This window comes from Dysidea avara, chromosome 1 (genome assembly GCF_963678975.1).
Source record: "Dysidea avara chromosome 1, odDysAvar1.4, whole genome shotgun sequence".
NCBI lineage: Eukaryota > Metazoa > Porifera > Demospongiae > Dictyoceratida > Dysideidae > Dysidea > Dysidea avara.
This window is the reverse complement of record NC_089272.1, coordinates 36,115,315-36,135,945: the sequence shown is the minus strand read 5'-3', so window position 1 is coordinate 36,135,945 and position 20,631 is coordinate 36,115,315. Positions and strand designations below refer to the sequence as shown.

Here is a 20,631-nt window from a genome sequence, read left to right as displayed (position 1 = left end):
AATCCTGGCACTACCGTCCACTTTTCATAGTCGTGGACGTTTGGCACAAGGAAACTATATAAATAGAAGGATGTCTGCTTACGCTATTACTATGGTAAACGCATTACGCCCTAGGCATTGCCTGGGAAAACCTGAATAACCCATCGTTTGATCCGTCTTGGTATAAGGCTGCGAGTAAATTGACGTGAAGATGATTATAAAAGGGGTTCCTGAATTGCTCTGTATCCACATTTCCACGTGTTTTAGCGGTGTGAAATTTGTTATGGCAACAGTGTAATGGTCGTGCTAAAACATGATACAGCATATAACTTCGTGCACTCTTTATTTTGTGTTTTATGAATTTTATAAATCCGTGTATCGATTAATAATTTTGCGGTTACCGCCACCTTAACTCTTCTTCATTTGAGTTCTTCCACTAATTGCTTATGTTTACTTCTTTGATATTTGGTCATGTCAGGTGAAACGAAGACAGTTTTATATAGTTCATGACGACGCAAAATGTAAGAATTGGAAGTAACAATCTCCTTGTCTTGTATGCTTTCCATTGTGATAAGAAAAGGTCTTGGTTTGCTGTCTTTCCGTTTACCTAGTCTTAGTGACTTAACTATTCTCACTTTAATACTGAAGACAGTGTTGCAGAGATCGATAAACTGGGATCTATCACTTGACTTGTCAGGCAATTCTGGAAGGTTATACACTACAACATTAGCTTCTCTCCGTTTTCTATCAGCCAATTCATCAGTGATTGCGTTTGCTGACAGGGCAGGAGGTTCAGGGGTTGTGAGGGGTTTTGTGTTTGACACTTTCGTAAATGTTTCAGATGCGGACTGGAGCTGACCTTGAAGGGTTACATTTTGAGACTGAAGTGCGCCAATCTTTGTAGAAACTTCAGAAATAATGCGGTGTCGGTTATCTTGCTCCGCTTTAATTAATTAACCCTTTATTATCGAATAGCTAATATATTGCCATAAACGGGCGTTACCGAAGTTTTTTTTCGGTACTTTCTTGATATAAGCGAGTTTGTTCACAACGCTCTAACTTCAACACCCAAGTCCCTAGACGTCTGAAACTTAGCATAAGAACTCACAATGAATTGTTCTAGTAGTTGGAGTATATTGTACTTCGTAGCGTAATCCGTTATGATCTTTTTACTACAGGGGAAAGTTGCGCCATCTGCTCGAAACATTCATATCGTCACCATAGAAAAGGCCAGTACTTCCAAATTTGGACATAAGATACACAACTAGATAAACATCCGGTGTGTGACGTTTGTATAACCACAAAAATTCGTTTGCACTTAAAACAGTGCTGATGAGTGGGGCCCTCGAAGTCTGGAAGTGCGCAAGCTTATAAAAATATTGAGGAGCGGGATAAATTATATATGCGTTCATCTCCACAGTGAATATCTTCGAAGTGCCACCGCCGAACTGGCTGAAACGAACGTCAATTGTCGATCAGTGACAGCCTTACAAGGTAAGCCAAGTATAGCGAATCAGTGATAACCATGCATCCTTTTATTACAGAAGACGCGTACACTCCTCGCTCTAGGCGGCCATGTCTTCGACACATAATTATAAGGAGCTATCAACATCAAAGTTGGAAACGGAACTCGCAGAGAGACACAGCATGTTATGGGATGTAGTTTGTGCCCACATGCTATATTGATGGAAAGGACATCTTCGCTCAGAGTAACTTTGCAGAGACATTCATACAAAAGCTTTTTATGAGCAACTGCACACTGGTTGAGATTACAATAATAAGAGATGTTCTCTACTCGTGAGGTAAGCTGTGTTAATTGATTATACTGTTCGTCTTTTAGACCCTCACAGGATGCATGTGTCCAAGAGTGACAAAAATCACACAATATAGCCTTACTTTCAGCAACACACTTCTCGTTAAAATGGCCACACACATCAATTTTCTTACTTTGTTGGATAATAAATGATTCGGTGGGTCCTCTTAGCAGCAGATGACATGGGCGTACCTTCTTCCTGCAGTGTATCTCCCGTTTGAGTCTCCATCTTCTGCGAAGCAGCTGTATTCTAATCAATGCCCGCCACGCTAGACAAGCAACAAAACAAGAAAAATAACCTAGTAAACTGTAAGTCTTGCCTTTTAGGGTACCGTTTAAGATGACTTTCCACGGTACCACAGCTTTTTCGAGTAAACGCGATAGCGTTGGTTGTAAGGAAAAGAAGTAGCGCAACCCACAATAATTTTTTAAAAATATATGGTGACACGTGATTAGCTGTCAGTAATTAACGAAGCGGAAGGCGATGCTAATGAAAGTAACAAAAAGGAAAGAACTATGGCGATAGAGCCAAGAGTAGTAATAGAATTAGGCAGCCACTAATTGGTGAAGATGTACTAATTCCAACGTGAATCGCCATAAGCGCAAGCCAGAATTTGTGGCTTACTTCATGCAGGTACTTCTACTATTATTATTATTATTATTATTAAAGCTTTACAGTGGCCTGCACTGAAGGTCACTTTGTTACAATCACTTTCTATCAAAGTATCGCTGTGATAATCTTTTCTGAAAGGGAATTATGGCATCTCTTTCTTAGTAAAGTTATTCATACAAAGCCACAAAGCTGTTTGTGATTATTTGTAGGCTTCTTGGTAGTGGCCTCCTTAATTACTGAATTGCAATGAAACCTTATACCAACTATTCGACTAATTTCGTTAGAGCTGAGCGAATATTCGAATACAGTAAACCACTATTCATTTGAGCCTTAATCACAACAGTGAAATTTCTATAATAAACTTGTCTAGGCTTCAATGCTTAGTATCGGAATCAGTATCGGCAGATAATTTGAGTACAAATGCTTGTATCGGAAGTATCAGTAAAAGTGGTATCAGACCATCTCTAATAAATAATGAGTCAGACATTAAATAAAAGATTTCAAATGATGTCAAAATATTTATGCAGTACCAAACAAATTAAACCAATTCCAAGAACTTGTGTACTTCTGTCATGTTTTGAGAGCCCAGCTCAAGGTGTACATGCAATATGTAGATGGAAGGTTTCACAGGTATGGTCTTTGCACAAATTGTCGGAGACTCATTAGAGTGCTTGCATATGCTGTGAAACCCTTGGTAAAAAGATTTAGTGAGATTTTGAGTGCTTTGCAAACATTGACAACAGACTTTGACCTACTGGATGATTAAATAATGCTGTAGCACTACATTGTTGCTGCACATTTAGATCAGTTAGATAGGGTTCACCATGACATGTTAAAGAGAAAGGAGGAATGTATCCAGGCAACTTTGACTTCGGTACTGCCTTCTCTGTCTTTGCCAGCCCATTGATCTGTTCAAAGAGCTGTTGATTTTCAAACATCTGGCTGTTTGACAGTTTTGCTCATCATCATTTTGACTTGTCTCCTCAGCAGTTTCGTGATGCTCTGTCACTTCATTACCATAGGCCTATGATAATGATGCCTCATTCTTGTGATGGTTGCGGTGCAGTTTTTAGTGTTTCTCATGCATGGATTGACGTAGAGGGGGCTTGGTTATACAGCAACATAATGCGGTAAGGGATGTATTGGGTGATCTGGCTACCCTAGCTTACAAGGATGTGATTCGTGAACTTGTTGTGCATTGTGGTGATGCTAATACTCCTGCATTGATTGCTGATCTTGGTGCTCATGGTGCGTGGATACCTCAGACTGAAGCACTTCTTGATGTTTGTGTGACTGAAGTTGATGCCCCTTCATATGTCCATCATTCTGTCACTGATGTGCTGGCTTCTGCAGAAGAGGAAAAGAAGTGTAAATATAGAACATGCTGCTGAGGAGCATCATACCTCTTTTTTTCACCATTTTTTGTGTCAGTTGATGGTGCAATGGGGTATGAGGCTGTTTTGTGTCTGCACTGTTTGGCTAGGAAACTGTCAGTTAGATGGGGGAAAGAGCTATAGTGAGGTGTTGGGCTGGATTAGGGCATGGGTGTCATTTGCTGTCATCTGAACTGAGCACCTTTTTTGAGAGGATCGCGGGTGAGTTGGAGATCTGGCACAGGTATTGATGATGGAGTTGGTCTCCCAGCTGTTGTGCCTGTCGATCTCTAAGTGAGATTATTTTAACAAGTGATGACCTGTTTTGATTTATGTACTGTTTAGTGTGATTGGTCTGATGCACTACATAAATGGTTTCATTCTTTATAATTTATTGTATTAGCAACTTTTTGGTTTAAGGTTTTGCAAGTTATTAATTATTATGTGACACAATTTTGGAAAACCATCCTTTTGAGTACACACAAAAATTGCAGAAAAACTCAAATGAAAACTTCAGCAATTTTTTTAAATTAATTTTTTTGCACATTTATTATATAAAGCAATTATTAATCCTTCTTACTGTGAAGTTTCACACCCAAAGCGTCTTTCTGCTAGGAGATATTGGTGATTTTATCAGACTATGTAGTAATTTCACAAGGAATGGGACACCAATTAACTTACAAATGATGTGATTTGTTCAGGTGATGGAATGGTTAAAAGTAAGTATTTAGGCAATGATACATGTCATTTATATGAAGAAAAGGACCAAAAACACTCGATTTAACTATCAGAAGTCTCTTTGTATATGTGACCATCTCAGCAAAAACTCATCTAGTATGCATAACTTTCAAATTTCCTTTTATTTTATCAGCATTATCTGCATTGTTCATAGAATGGTTCACCAAAGTTTCAGTCGATTATGGTGAGTAGTTTTGGAATTACAGCGCTAGATAGTAGGAAGAGAAAGGAAATCAATTAGTACAGTGACTATACTAAAAATAAACTACAGGCGCTTACATTCACAGCCATAACTTCCATTCGGATTAGTCTACAGAGTTGGGATGGGATTTGGTTTACAATGTTCACCATGGATTGGCAGATCAACCAAGGTATAGTTTTAGCCCTGCAGTCACTTGTGCATAGGTGTATGAAGGCAGTTTAACAGAAAAAATGGTGACAATTTTGTTTACATCTACTGCATTGTAAACAAACACACGTGACATGCAAGGGGCTGGAAAAAAACAAAAATTTACGAACTCCCCATGAGTAGGTGAATAAGATGGTGTAATAGTTTAATCGATTTAAGACTTTCTTTCCTGAGTAATGGCTCGATTAAAACTTGCATAAAACTTTCTTTATAACATGCGTAATTTTATCAATTTTAAAATTTCATTTTTCTCAAAACGCATGCTTGTGCAAACTAGATGGGTTTTTGCTGAGACGGTCACAGATGGTTGGAAAAGTATTATTTGTAACCAAAGTGATTTGTCATCATTTGTCATACTTAATCACTCACAGAACTTAATGTATTACTATGAGAAGTTAGTTGTAATGTATTAGACAGTAAAATTGCTGAAATTTTAACAAAAGATAGATAAACACCCAGTGCCTCATTTTAGCTATAAAAGAGAAAATTGACCAATGTACCAAAAAGGATGGTTTCAAAAATTGGGTCACGTACACGAGAAAATTTCACACAAGTTATGCATTAAATTTAGCAATACCAACATTAGATTCATTAATTCAAAACCAAGTGATCCGATTGGTTGCACTGATTCTTGTAATAATAGTTCTTGTGCATCAACAAATAGTCGTATGCCTTAATTGTAGTTTGAATTTCAAAAATAAATTTTAATCCATTTGATTGGTCGAAATCTTGTGCACATGATTTCGCTTGTTATTGTTGTGGCAAGAACTATTAGAACTTCTGTAAAAGTACATGATGTTATACATACCATACCTTTAATTTCTAATCAAAGGAGCAACCACACTAGCATGGGCGTAGCCAGAACCCGGGCCACCCGGGCCCAGGCCCGGGCATCAGTAATTCTACTCTAATAGAACAGTCAGATCGAGATAAATCAGCCTCAGTATTCAGAGAAGCAGTGTAGCAAGCTACGTATGTAGTTATAAATAAGGAGGTGGAGTTGGTGGAGGGGAGAAGATCAAGGGCTGTAGCCAGGAGGGGGATCGGGTCGGATGAATCCCCCCCCCCCTTCAAAAGGCAGAATCTTTAAACCTAAAAATCACATCAAATCTTGTACAGCCCTGGAGCTGTCCAGTAGCTACTTGCACACTAGCGTTCCTCTGTACTACTCTTGAGGGTCGCATTGCATTAATGCTGAACAAATCATCGAAACTATTGCATCACATGATCAGTAGCGCAAGTGATGCATGGTGGAAATGGCGAAAGAGTGTTGATTGGTTGAGGCAGACATATTACAAGGCAGCAGCTGCAATAAACTTGTGGTGTTATATATCTAATCAAAAACAGCCAAGCTGTAAAAAAAGGTGCGGCCCCCAAAAAGGCCATTGTGAAAAAAGATGTGAAATCCAAGGTGGCGGCCAAGAAATGGCTGTGATGGTAGGTTAATGGTAAAAATTTTAATAACGACAATTCAGATGAATTTTGTGCCGCTTGGTCTTGGCACCAAATTCACCTGAATTGTCGTTATTAAAATTTTTACCATTAACCTACCATCACAGCCATTTCTTGGCCGCCACCTTGGATTTCACATCTTTTTTCACCATGACCTTTTTGGGGGCCGCACCTTTTTTTACAGCTTGGCTGTTTTTGATTAGATATCACTTCTTTTTGTATTTGTATACTGTAAAGCCGGCCAATGGCTGGCTTTGGGGGTTTTTTAACCCATGTGTTTTTTCTTTACCACAGGAAGAAGAAAAGAACTTAAAGAAGATTTTTAATACTACAATTATTTTTGATTTTATTAGTAATTATACAAATTATATACATATATTTATTACATGCCCATTATTCCCCACAGGATATTATTTTGCAGCTGATCTCTCTACTGGGTGACTTGAAATGTAGCTGAACTATCTATAAGGTGACCTCTTCTAGCTGATCTCTCTACAGGGTGATTTGTTTCTAGATGAACTCTTTACAGGTGATTTGTTTGCAGCTAAACTCTCTACATGGTGGTTTCTTTGTAGCTGAACTCTCTACACGATGGTTTCTTTGTAGCTGAACTCTCTACAAGGTGACTTCTTCTAGCTGAACTGTCTACAGGGTGATCTTTTTGTAGCTGAACTCTCTACAGGGTGATTTGTTTGTAGCTGAACTCTCTACATGATGGTTTCTTTGTAACTGAACACTCTACAAGGTGACTTCTTCTAGCTGATCTTTCTACAGGGTGCTTTCTTTGTAGCTGAACTCTCTATATGATGGTTTCTTTGTAGCTGAACTCTCTACAAGGTGACTTCTTCTAGCTGAACTCTCTACAGGGTGATCTTTTTGTAGCTGAACTCTCTACAGGGTGATTTGTTTGCAGCTGAACTCTTTACATGATGGTTTCTTTGTAGCTGAACTCTCTACAAGGTGACTTCTTCTAGCTGAACTCTCTACAGGGTGATTTCTTTGTAGCTGAACTCTATATGATGGTTTCTTTGTAGCTGAACTCTCTACAAGGTGACTTATTCTAGCTGATCCCTCTACAGGGGGATTTGTTTGTAGCTGAACTCTCAACAAGTGATTTATTTGCAGCTGACCTCTTTATGTGGTGGTTTCTTTGTAGCTGAACTCACTATAAGATGACCTCTTCTAGCTGATCTCTCTCCAGGGTGATGTGTTTCTAGCTGAACTATCTACTGGTGATTTGTTGCAGTTAAACTCTCTACATAGTGGTTTCTTTGTAGCTGAACTCTTTACAAGGTGACTTCTTCTAGCTGAACTCTCTACAAGGTGATTTCTTTGTAGCTGAACTCTCTACATGATGGTTTCTTTGTAGCTGAACTCTCTACAAGGTGACCTCTTCTAGCTGATCCTTCTACAGGGCGATTTGTTTGTAGTTGAATTCTCTACATGGTGATTTGTCTGAGGCTGAACTCTCTACATGGCGGTTTCTTTGTAGCTGAACTCTCTATAAGGTAACTTCTTCTAGCTGATCCCTCTACAGGGAAATTTGTTTGTAGTTGAATTCTCTACACGGTGATTTGTTTGAGGCTGAACTCTCTACATGGCGGTTTCTTTGTAGCTGAACTCTCTACAAGGTGACCTCTTCTAGCTGATCTCTCTACAGGGTGATTTGTTTCTAGCCGAACTCTCTACAGGTTATTTGTTTGCAGCTAAACTCTCTACATGGTGATTTCGTTGTAGCTGAACTCTCTACACGATGGTTTCTTTGTAGCTGAACTCTCTACAAGGTGACTTCTTCTAGCTGAACTCTCTACAGGGTGATCTTTTTGTAGCTGAACTCTCTACAGTGTGATTTGTTTGCAGCTGAACTCTCTACATGATGGTTTCTTTGTAGCTGAACTCTCTACAAGGTGACCTCTTCTAGCTGATCTCTCTACAGGGTGATTTGTTTCTAGCTGTGTGAACTCTATACAGGCGATATGTTTGCAGCTGAACTGTCTACATGGTGGTTTCTTTGTACCTGAACTCTCTACAAGGTGACTTGTTTCTAGCTGATCCCTCTACAAGGTGACTTCCTCGAGCTGATCTCTCTACAGGTTGATTTGTTTGTAGCTGAACTCTCTACAGGGTGATTTGTTTGCAGCTGAACTCTCTAAAGGGTGATTTGTTTGTAGCTGAACTCTCTAAAGGATGGTTTCTTTTGTTACTGAACTTTCTACAAGGCAACTTTTTCTAGCTGATCTCTCTATATACAAGGTGACTTCCTCTAGCTGATCTCTCTATAGGGTGACTTGTATCTAGCTGAACTATCTACAGGATGATCTGTTCATAGTTGAACTCTCTACAGGTTAATTTGTTTGTAGCTGAAACCTCTTGTTTCAAACTGATCTCACTGTAGCATAACTTCTTTGTAGCTTAACTCTCTATACAGAGTGATTTTTTTTGTAGCTGAACTGTATATAGGGTGATTTGTTTGTACCTGAACTTTCTATAGGGTGATTTGTTTATAGCTGAATGCTCTGGAGGGTGATTTGTTTGTAGTTGATCTCTCTACAGGGTTTCTTTGCAGCTGAGTTCTCTACAGGGTGACTTCTTCTAGCTGAACTCTCTCTTGTTTCTAGCTGATCTCTCTACAGAGTAACTTGTTTGTATAGCTGAACTCTTTACAGAGTAGTATTTTGGTTGCTGAACTCTCTACACAGTGACTTGTTTGTAGCAAAATTCTTTACAGAGTGACTTGGTGGTAGCTGAATTCTCTACAGAGTGACTTATTTGTAGCTGAATTCTCTACAGAGTGACTTACTTGTGGCTGAACACTGTATAAACTATAAAGTGACTTGTCTGTAGCTGAACTCTCTTCAGGGTTACTTGTTTGCAGGTGATCTCTATAGGGTAACTTGTTTGTATAGATGAACTCTTTACAGGATAGTTTCTTTGTAGCTGAACTCTCTCCACAGTGACTTGTTTGCAGCTGAATTCTCTAGAGAGTGTAGCCGAACTCTCTACAGGGTGCATGACTTGTTTATAGCTGAACTCTCTTCAGTGTGACTTGCAATGTAATGAATCACTACAGCGATATATTTGTAGCTGAACTCTCTATAGGGTGACTTGCTTCTTGCTGAACTGTCTATAAGATTAACTGTTTGCAGCTGAACTCCCTACAGAATATGGTAATAGAATTCTATAATGGAGTAAATAAATTAGCTGAATGCTCTATTAGGGTGACTGTTCTATTAGAGTATCTCGATCTCGCATTTGTTACACGGAGTTGGCTTTCGAATCATAACTCAGTGGTTTGTAATCCAATTCTTCTATACTACTGCAAGGACTTTCAATGAAGATTATTCCAGCTATACACCGATTTTCAGCTCATTGCTCTAAGCGGTTTGCCTAGTAGGCGTGATAACTAATACTTTCTTATTCATAAAAATCGATCGCGTAATTGTGACACAGGTTGGGTTTTGTGTCATATCTCCATGGTCTTAATCTCGATTCCTTTCAAACCACCAAAAGGCACTCCTACGATAGTTACTCCATCTACATAGCAATTTTCAACTCATTCCATGTAGCGGTTTACCCTGTAGGCGTGACAACAAATCGATCTTGTTTTACGCGAATAATCGGTCATAACTCCTGAATCATTCACCGGATTTGCACCAAATTTGATGCTAGGATTCGCCTTTGTACTCCCCTTCTGTGTGCCAAATTTCAAGGCGATCAGAGTACGCGTTTGCGTTTATAGCAATTTTTGCAAGTGTGCAAAAAGACGAAGAAGAAAAAAAACGAAGAATAAAAAACGAAACTTTGGCCACTCGTATCTCGGAAATGGCTTTAGTGATTTCCTTCAAATTTGGAATGTAGATTTCCCTAGCTGGCGGGAAACTCTGCAGCAAATTTGGTTCCAATCGGATGAGGTATCACCGAGATACAAATGTGTGAAAATGACGTTTTCTTTCTTCCTGTCAATATACTCACGGTGTGGTGCGCCGGCTTCTTGGGCCGCATGACACACTATCGTGTGTCTTGATGTGTCAGGTGAGCACAGACTGTGAATAGATGATGTATATATTTATCTGATCAATGGTTTGTTTATTTGTCACATGTTGTGGGCACGTGATGTCTCGAATACATTGGAGTACAAGCTAAGTCTAAAGTTATTGACCATCAACAGGAGGGCCGAGCGAGAATAATGCATACCCGGAAGGAAATATTGACAACTAAACTACTCGGAGTGTGGAGGATTCTCTCGTGCTAAAAAATTTGAAGTTGGCTGTCATGGTTTGGAAGTGAAGATTAAGTTAATATTAGCTACAATAGGTTTATAGTTTCTATAAGCTGCATAAATAGCTGTGTGTAGGTTTTAGCTAGTTAGATGCACAAACAGCACCTTTTAATGTTACTGCCTAAGGGCACATTTTGTGTATGCATCATTTTCATTCAGACGTGGTCTAAGGGAAAGCACCTAGGACTTCCCCCAAGAACATTCCACTCAACTTTCTTTTGGTCTAGCTTACAACTAGGCCCTGGCATCACCAAAAATCTGGCTACGCCCCTGCACACTAGACTAGCCAACAGGAAAAGTAACAGAAACCATTGCAAGCGAGTTTTATCTCGAAACCTGTCTAGCATGCGATACAATTTGTTCATTGTGCTGTCTCTGTAGACTTACCTGCTGGATGCTTCCTTCCCCAGCTGAAATACGATTTTATTTATTAATGTTTTATAGTATGTAAGCACTGAAAGCCATGCATTGGCAAGTCCTGATTGATTAAAACATTTTCCCCATAAGCACCTGTTCATTAATCTTACATATAGCCTAAATATTTCAAGTGGCAAATTTTTCAGGTTGAACAATTTCACTAAAAATAAAAATTTCTGGGATGTGCAAACACTCCCAAAATGTATTAGATTATATGGAGGTCTAAATATTTAAAAGTTTAAATTTTGCTAGTACCACCCAAAACCACGAAATCAGCAAAAATCCCCCCCCCCTCAAAATATTTTGGCTATACAGCATTGTTCCAGTCTCCCGGTTAAATCCATTAATTCTGGACCTGGGACCATGCAGACCCTTTTTCGAATGGGTGCTTGTTGAAAATCAAGCCACCCTGCATGAGAAAAAATCACTGAGTGTGGCCACGTGAAACCATCAATAAAAGACATTATTATTATTATCATCATCTAAAGACAGGGTTCACCAAAAGGCGTCAGGCCTGCACAAGGGTGCTTCCCAGATCGCAAAATCAGACTTACAGCTTAGTATAATAGCTATTACAACAAAACATACAAAACAAAAATAAATATACTAAAACAGCACCAATAAAAACACATGACGGCAACAACAATTACAAAGGTAATGAAAAGCACAACAACATTACACAGGTGACAGCAAATAGCATGGCGAAACATTGGAATACGGGAGAGAGACAAAATAGAATACAGGATATGGTTCCAAAGGAAAATACAGTGTTGGGGGTAACGCATTACATAATACAGTAATTATTACTTTTGTGGTTACTAAGTAATATAATGAAATACGCTAAAAATAGGTAATATAACCCGACATCTAAGTAATAGAAGAGCAAGAAAAAATTTGGAATTTTCCATATGAGTAGGGACTGCAGCATTAAAAAGCACTGAAACAAGCTGCTGAGACAAAACACAACTGAATGATTGCATTTTAATCCCTACTTTAACCGTACATCATAGCAGGCTAAAGTAGGGATTAAAATACAATATTCAGTTGTGTTTTGTCTCAGCGGCTTGTTTCAGTGCTTTTTATTGTTGCAGTCCCTACTCATATGGAAAATTCCAAATTTTGTCTTGCACTTGTTTGTGTACTTTTTGTGAATTTTTATTGAATAACCGTACTTAGTAGTCCCCCCTCTGCAATTCTCGAAATACACAGCTAAACGTTCCTAAGGATGCAGATTTTTAACCTACCGCTTTAAACAACACATTACCGACAGAAGTATCTTTTCAACTGTTTTATAGTGTGTCTACAGTATTATTTTCCACTAATTCTCTCAACAAAGCCTCAGGGCTGCTCTTACTTTTAGTTTGCGGAAGTACGGATCATGCCCACTTTCTAGATGACGAGATACGCGAGCTTATGAGGCCTACTATGGTGTTTTTCAGTTGTAGTATGCCTGAAAAGTGCTCTGGGGAAGCTACCCATAAAGTCTGTAGAGAGGCGCCACATACAACCAGTTTTTAAACTTGGAAAAGAAACCACTTTCGAGCCAAAGCAAACACTCTAATCCGGCTTACGCGTGTAGTGGCGATGTTGAACAGGCTGTAGCATATCCCAAGGTGTATCCCAACATTAAAATTACATGCTTGCTACAATTATGCTACATGTTTATTCCAATATGTTGGGGTGCTGTGGTGTGCGTGCTTTGATGGAAGCCGTACCCATGAGAGATGACCACGATAAAGAAGGATCAAAGATAAAACAGTAAGACAGTAGTGCACACATTGTAGGTATTTAATATTGTGAAAGGTGTTTTCTCCACAAAATTCGAAGCGTTTCGCCAAAGAAGCAAGGCTGTAGTTGTAGCCAATTTTCCACTACGCTTGACTGAACGCATCGGTGAGGCAGGCAGTGAGGCAGTAGAAAATTTTCTAAAATAAATTTTTTTTTAAATTTCGTAGCACCTCGTCGGAAACGTTTTGTGTCGTTCTGAAGACACATTTGAACTTGTTTATACCTGACCAATACTGTGAAATGGCCGTGAAGGATTTCTGAAGATGATTTGGGTAGATTTTTCTTCGTGGACCACGCCCACACCACCATTGCCCCTACTATACAGTACTATTGTACTGTATGATAGTTATTGTAAGGAGTCTAATATTATTACCTACAAGTAACAAAGTTATATACTAATTCAATCCAAAACAGCCAAGCTGTAAAAAAAAGTGTGCGGCCCTCAGAAAGGCTATGGTGAAAAAAGATGTGAAATCCAAGGTGGCGGCCAAGAAATGGCTGTGATGGTAGGTTAATGGTAAAAATTTAATAATGACAATTCAGGTAAATTTTGTGAAGTGGCACAAAAATTCACCTGAATTGTCGTTATTAAAATTTTTACCTTTAACCTACCATCACAGCCATTTCTTGGCCGCCACCTTGGATTTCACATCTTTTTTTACCATAGCCTTTCTGAGGGCCGCACACTTTTTTTACAGCTTGGCTGTTTTGAATTAGATTTCATTTCTTTTTGTATTTGTATACCCCAAAGCCGGCCTATGGCCAGCTTTGGGACTTTTTTAACCTATGTTTTTTTTTCTTTACTACAGGAAGAAGAAAAGATGAAGTAGATGTACTTTAAATATTTTATCAGTAAATGTACAAATTATATATATGTGACCGGATTTGCGAAAAGGGGTCTTCCACACACATCCAATTTACGAACTTTGGCAGTTCATAATGTCAGATAGGAAAATAGTATTGCCTTGAAATTTGGACAGTGATATAGGTTAATACATGAATAAAATTTCAGGTTAGTATCTTCTTTGAGCACAAAGGTATGGTCATTCAAGTTCATAGAATTGGATGTGTGTGGAAGACCCTTTTTCGTAAATCCAGTCACATATAATACATACGTGACCAGATTTGCGAAAAGGGGCCTTCCACACATCCAATTTGCCAACTTTGACAATTGATAACTTCAGATTGGAAAGAGTTATTGCCTTGAAATTTGGGCAGTGGTGATTTCTTTGCAGCTGAACTCTCTACATGATGGTTTCTTTGTAGCTGAACTCTCTACAAGGTAATTTCTTCTAGCTGATCTCTCTACAGGGTGATTTGTTTGTAGCTGAATTCTGTACAGGTGATTTGTTTGCAGCTGAGCTCTTTACGGTTTCTTTGTAGCTGAACACTCTACAAAGTAACTTCTTCTAACTGATCTTTCTACAGGGTGATTTGTTTATAGCTGAACTATCTACAAGGTAATTTCTTCTAGCTGATTTCTCTACAGGGTGATTTGTTTGTAGCTGAATTCTGTACAGGTGATTTGTTTGCAGCTGAGCTCTTTACAGAATGGTTTCTTTGTAGCTGAACTCTCTACAAGGTAACTTTTCTAGCTGATGTCTCTACAAGGTGACTAGTTTGTAGCTGAACTCTCTACATGGTGGTTTCTTTTTGTAACTGAACTTTCTACAAGGTGACTTCTTCTAGCTGATCTTTCAATAGGGTGATTTGTTTGTAGATTCACTCTCTACAAGTTAACTTCTTCTAGCTGATCTCTCTACAGGGAGATTTGTTTGTAGCTGAACTCTCTACAGGTGATTTGTTTGTAGCTGAATTCTGTACAGGTGATTTGTTTGCAGCTGAGCTCTTTACAGAATGGTTTCTTTGTAGCTGAACTCTCTAAAAGGTAACTTCTTCTAACTGATCTTTCTACAGGGTGATTTGTTTGTAGCTGAACTATCTACAAGGTAATATCTTCTAGCTGATCTCTCTACAGGGTGATTTGTTTGAAGCTGAATTCTGTACAGGTGATTTGTTTGCAGCTGAGCTCTTTACAGAATGGTTTCTTTGTAGCTGAACTCTCTACAAGGTAATTTCTTCTAGCTGATCTCTCTACAGGGAGATTTGTTTGTAACTGAACTCTCTACAAGGTAACTTTTCTAGCTGATGTCTCTACAAGGTGGCTAGTTTGTAGCTGAACTCTCTACATTGTGGTTTCTTTGTAACTGAACTTTCTACAAGGTGACTTCTTCTAGCTGGTTTTTCAATAGGATGATTTGTTTGTAGCTTCACTCTCTACAAGGTAACTTCTTCTAGCTGATCTCTCTACATGGTGATTTGTTTATAGCTGAATTCTGTATAGGCAATTTGTTTGCAGCTGAGCTCTTTAAATAATGGTTTCTTTGTAGCTGAACTCTCTCAAGGTAACTTCTTCTAGCTGATGTCTTTACAGGGTCACTGGTTTGTAGCTGAATTCTCTACATGGCAGTTTCTTTGTAACTGAACTCTCTACAAGGTAACTTTTTCTAGCTCATCTTTCTACAGGGTAATTTGTTTGTAGCTGAATTCTGTACAGGTGATTTGTTTGCAGATGAGCTCTTTAAATAATGGTTTCTTTGTAGCTGAACTCTCTACAAGGTAACTTCTTCTAGCTGATGTCTCTACAAGGTCACTAGTTTGTAGCTGAGCTCTCTACATGGTGGTTTCTTTGTAACTGAACTCTCTACAAGGTGACTTCTTCTAGCTGATCTTTCTACAGGGTGATTTGTTTGAAGCTGAACTCTCTACAAGGTAACTTCTTCTAGCTGATCTCTCTACAGCGAGATTTGTTTGTAGCTGAACTCTCTACAGGATGGATTCTTTGTAGCTGAACTCTCTACAAGGTGACCTCTTCTAGCTGGTCTATCTACAGGGTGATTTGTTTGCAGCTAAACTCTCTACATGGTGCTTTCTTTGTAGCTGAACTCTCTACATGATGCTTTCTTTGTAGCTGAACTCTCTACAAGGCAACTTCTTCTAGCTAATCTCTCTACAGGGAGATTTGTTTGTAGCTGAACTCTCTACATGATGGTTTCTTTGTAGCTGAACTCTCTGCAAGATAACTTCTTCTATTGATCTCTCTACAGGGAGATTTGTTTGTAGCTGAACTCTCTACATGGTGGTTTCTTTGTAGCTGAACTCTACAAGGTGATTTCTTCTAGCTGAACTATCTCTTTCCATAGTTGCATGAACTCCCTACATGGTAACTTCTTCTAGCTGATCTCTCTACAGGGTGACTTGTGTGTAGCTCATCTCTATACAGGTTTCTTGTTTTAGCTGATCTCTTGAATTCTCTTCAGGGTGACTGCTCTATTAGGATGACTGCTCTATTAGAGTATCTCGATCTCGCACTTGCTGCACCAAGTTGGATTTCGTGTTATAACTCCGTGGCTTTAAGTCTGATTCTTCTACACCATTGATGAGCCTTTCTAAGATGATTAGGCCACTCTAATTGGTAATTATGTTTCTGGTCCTTTGAAAATCAATTTTAGGTGCGGGCGGGCGGAATTCAGCAACAAAGCAACAATGAAGTGACTGCTCAATTAGAGTATTTTTGTGATTTACTGACTGTTCTATTAGAGTAGATCGATCCGTACTATGTACTCGGCCCAATTTTCTTGCAGGTTTTTATTGCCGAATAAATACAAATTGACACTTAGATAGTTAGATTTAGCATACTTGTTGCAGCCCAATATTTGTTTCTGAAATCCAGGTTTTTCAAAAAGCTGATGCGGGGATTTTACCCATGTATTTCTGAAATTTTACATTCTCCTAAAAAGGATGCGGGCGGTGGACCAGAAACATAATTACCAATTGGAGTGGCCTTACTCCATCTGTACAACGATTTTCAAAGCATTACCCCAAGCGGTTTATCTGGTAGGCGTGGCAAGCAGTCGTTTTTTTATTACCTAATCTCGATTGCGTAATTGTTACACACTGTTGGTTTTTTCGTTGTATCTTCCTGGTTATTAGCTCGATTTCTTTCAAACCACAAAAGGTTTGAGGTTCAATAGTTAACCTATTCACCCACCGATTTTCAGCTTCTTCCCATACGCGGTTTACCCTGTAGGCGTGACAACATATTGGTGTTATTTTTCGTGAATAATCGCGCATAACTCTTTGCCTGTTTATCGTATTCCAGTCAAAGTTGGTACCGAGATGCGCCTTTTTATCCCCCTTCTGTGTGCCAAATTTCAAGGCAATCGGATGTGGCGTTCGCGTTTTATAGCAGTTTTTATAAGTGTGCGACAAGAAAAAGAAAAAGAAGAAAAAAACGAAGGAACTGAGCCAATTTTTGAAGTCGCATATCTCGGGAACGCGTGAAGCGATTTCGCTCAAATTTGGAATGTGGAGTGCTGCAGTTGGGTGGGCATGTCCACAGCAAAAATCGTCTTGTTTCATAAAGAAAGCACAGAGCTACGGAGGTGCGAAAATTGCGCTTTCTTTCTTCCTGTCAATATACTCACGGGTGTTACGCGCTGGCTTCTTGGGCCGCACGACACACTACCGTGTGTCTTGATCTCATTAGTAATCCAATGAGTAACTCCTAGCCACAACGAAGTCATGAAAGCCTACTGAATGAAGCTTATTCACCAGCTTCTTACTTACAACCAAGATTTGTACATTGTCCAACAATGCTATCATGCCACATGATAAGGTGGTAGTTTTACACGTGCCAGCCGTAAGGCTGTGGACACAAAGTAATAAAAAGCCGTTGGGTACAGTTCGTATGTTACCATTATAACTTAGAAAAAATATGACACCAAAAGTACAGAAAACGAAAATAAAACTTGTCACAACTGGCACTCGAACCACAGACCTCCAGCCTGAAGAGCAGTGTTCCTAACCACTGTACCACCGTTGCTAGCTGACAGCTCTTCTTATTTTGCCATATTTAAATGTCACAAATGTAAATCAATACCCATCCAAAAACAGCTTATAGCTGTAAAAAAAGTGCGCGTCCAAGTAAAGCAGAGTTAACTGCGACAAAAAGTAATGATATCATAATGCGGCCATGTACGAGGTGTGCAAGTTGTAAAATTCATATTAGCTAATCAGATAATACAATGTTATTGTTAAAGTGTTAATGAGAACTATGTGCTGCTAGTTTATAAGTGTGTGAGCATCTTCATAAATGCCACACAAATTTAATTCTCAATAAAGCAATGTGTATAGATTCTCTGATAGCAATAAATATTTTGAGTTTATTGCTATCAGAGAGAAGCATACTGTTCTAACTGGCTATAGAGATGGATTTAGTGTGTGACAACGTATGAGACAGTGAGTGCTGGCAGCAAGGGGGCAGCCAATCTGTTAGAGCACCAAAGGCACTGCTTTAGACTTAGGCAGTTGGCTGTCAGCCCAAAGTGTAAAAAGTTTCACTGTTGGTACTTATAAGCTCCTGATGAAGAAAGTGATGAAGTCATTATCCATAGGATATATTTTTCACATAACACAGCATTCCAGTGACCACAACACTGCCTGAGTTAAACTGTGGTGAGATTTGAGACTACCGGAAGCCCTGGAATGCCTTCAACACATGAAATACCAAATATCTAATGCCTGGCTTTCATCCACAGTGGACCTGTCTTGGTGGCCACTTGTACAGAAGGGAAACAGCTGCCACACAGTCTTTCGAGCGAGCAGCTAGTTTCCACACCCCTTAATTATCAATTTGTAAAATCTTGAGCAAAATTGTGTGTACAAGCAAGTGCGATGTTGTGCATTGGCAGTGCCGTGTATATGGTTGCTGCCTAGCAGTGACACATCACGAGTATTGAAGTCACAATGTGTTACTGTATCATCCATCTCTGAATGTGTCATTTTGTGTAGAGAGCAATCTTCCACAAGTGACCTGCAGGTTTCAGTGTATATTGTTAACCATTAATATTGTTCACCATTGTGAACTGTATGTACAGTGAAACCTCACTTAGCGGCCACCTCTTTAATAAGACCACCTCATTATATTGGCCACCTCTAGTAGATCCCAAATATAGCTAAGCAGTACTTTATGACCTCATTCATATTGTTATTCAGGCCAAATTTTTGGTTCCACAGCTGGCCATATTAATGAGGTTTCATTGTACTTATGTGAATTTTTATTTTTCGTAACTTTTCTTCAGGTTTACTGATGGGCACTATGAAGCATTGTTGACTGGTCCGTACATAATGTGGTGACTTGAAATGCTAAAACAGTACGTAGCATGTCTTGTATGTACATGTAATGTGTTGTAATTTGTCCACACATCCACACATCTTAGAAATAAATATAAATGTATTCTCTATACTCAGTTCCATTGTGCCACTGGGTCATAAGTGGGTTGAGTATGGATCATCCAAGACATTTGGGTCACATTTTGTCCTGGCCAAGTGGATCTCATCCACTGACAGAATATACAGATCAAATCATGTGTATAAATTACGGTGGAACTTGTTTATTGCCACCTTCACTCAATAAGCAGATAACAGTGTATAAATTCTCAATTGGAATTGCCTTTTCAAGAGAGGTTGTCTTTCTATACTGGTGGCCATTAAGACAGGTTGTACTGATAGAGTGTACATACTAGAGATGCAACAATATCCTCCACTTAGCGTTGTTTGATAGTGATGCATTGGAGACTATATATTGTTGCATTTAAATACTATGCTATTATATTGCAACTCTAGCACGTATTTATAACAGGAATGTTTGTTAACTGTTTAGACATACTGGAGCCACACCCACTCATCTGAATTCTACAAATGGAGTCATACCAACTTGTCATCATACTTACGTGTTACTCCCATTGTGCTTGGATTGGATGAATATACATACCGTCATGTGAGACTTGCTACCATGGCGGGCCACTGGAAAACATTTCATAGCTGTTATATTACAGTCATTATTGTACAATTCTTACATTATTGTTGTGAAAAGTGTTTGGCATTCATGTGTCCTCTGTATGTTGTAATTACATGTATAATTTTTGTGTGGGGATGCTATAAAATGTAATAATGCATGGTGACAATTGGCTAGCTAATGTGCTAATTACTCGCAGCTTGTGTCAAAATCTGGTAACCGCAGTTGTATTGTGTCATTCTTTAAGCTGCGCCTTTAGAGGGACAAATTATGTCACGGTGGGGGCGACTAAATTTGTTAAAACCGAACAATGGTATGCAGCACCATAGATTATATCTGTGGACTATAATCTATGGCAGCACACTTCTTTGTGGCTTTATGCACTGATTAAATACATACATATAAAAGCCAGTTCATCATTACCCAGTGACCGCAGTTGTGCTCTGCGTCATTCTTTAAATGCTCTGCGTCATTCTTTAAATTCCGAGTAAAATTCTTAGAGAGCAAATTACGTGGGGGCGACTAAATTCAAATTTCAAACTAGCCATTCTCGAAAACATATGTTTCAATCTAAACGAAACTTTTAGAACAGTTTAAACACACATTGCCCTACATGCCAAGCGAGTATTGCGGAAAACAACAATCTGGGTTTTATATTTGGCCTCTAGGTCGACTGAGGACGACTGAAACTTCATTTGGTGCTGAAATTACGAGTGTAGGATAATCATGTATGATGAAATCGATGATGTGAATCTTGAGGCGATTGAGTGAATACTGAAGCGATAGCAGGGCAATCAATGTTTGGAATGCACAAAGGAACGCAAGGCATACACCTGCGGTTGCGTCTAACCGCATGCGATTAAAAAAATAATAATAATTTATAAAAAAAATGAAACTTCCCTTTGATGTCG

General features: G+C 39.0%; 1 long non-coding RNA gene across 2 annotated transcripts; it reads left to right on the top strand.

Annotated features, from left to right (window-relative positions):
* The first annotated feature begins 927 nt into the window (after nt 1-927).
* LOC136263342 (uncharacterized) lies at nt 928-19,844 on the top strand. Of its 2 annotated transcripts, XR_010704571.1 has the most exons (5): nt 928-1,337; nt 1,400-1,473; nt 1,524-1,781; nt 19,005-19,076; nt 19,586-19,844. It is a non-coding gene; the product is annotated as an uncharacterized lncRNA (long non-coding RNA). The 2 variants fall into 2 exon arrangements; XR_010704570.1 differs by having other exon boundaries at nt 928-1,781.
* Nucleotides 19,845-20,631: the final 787 nt, after the last annotated feature.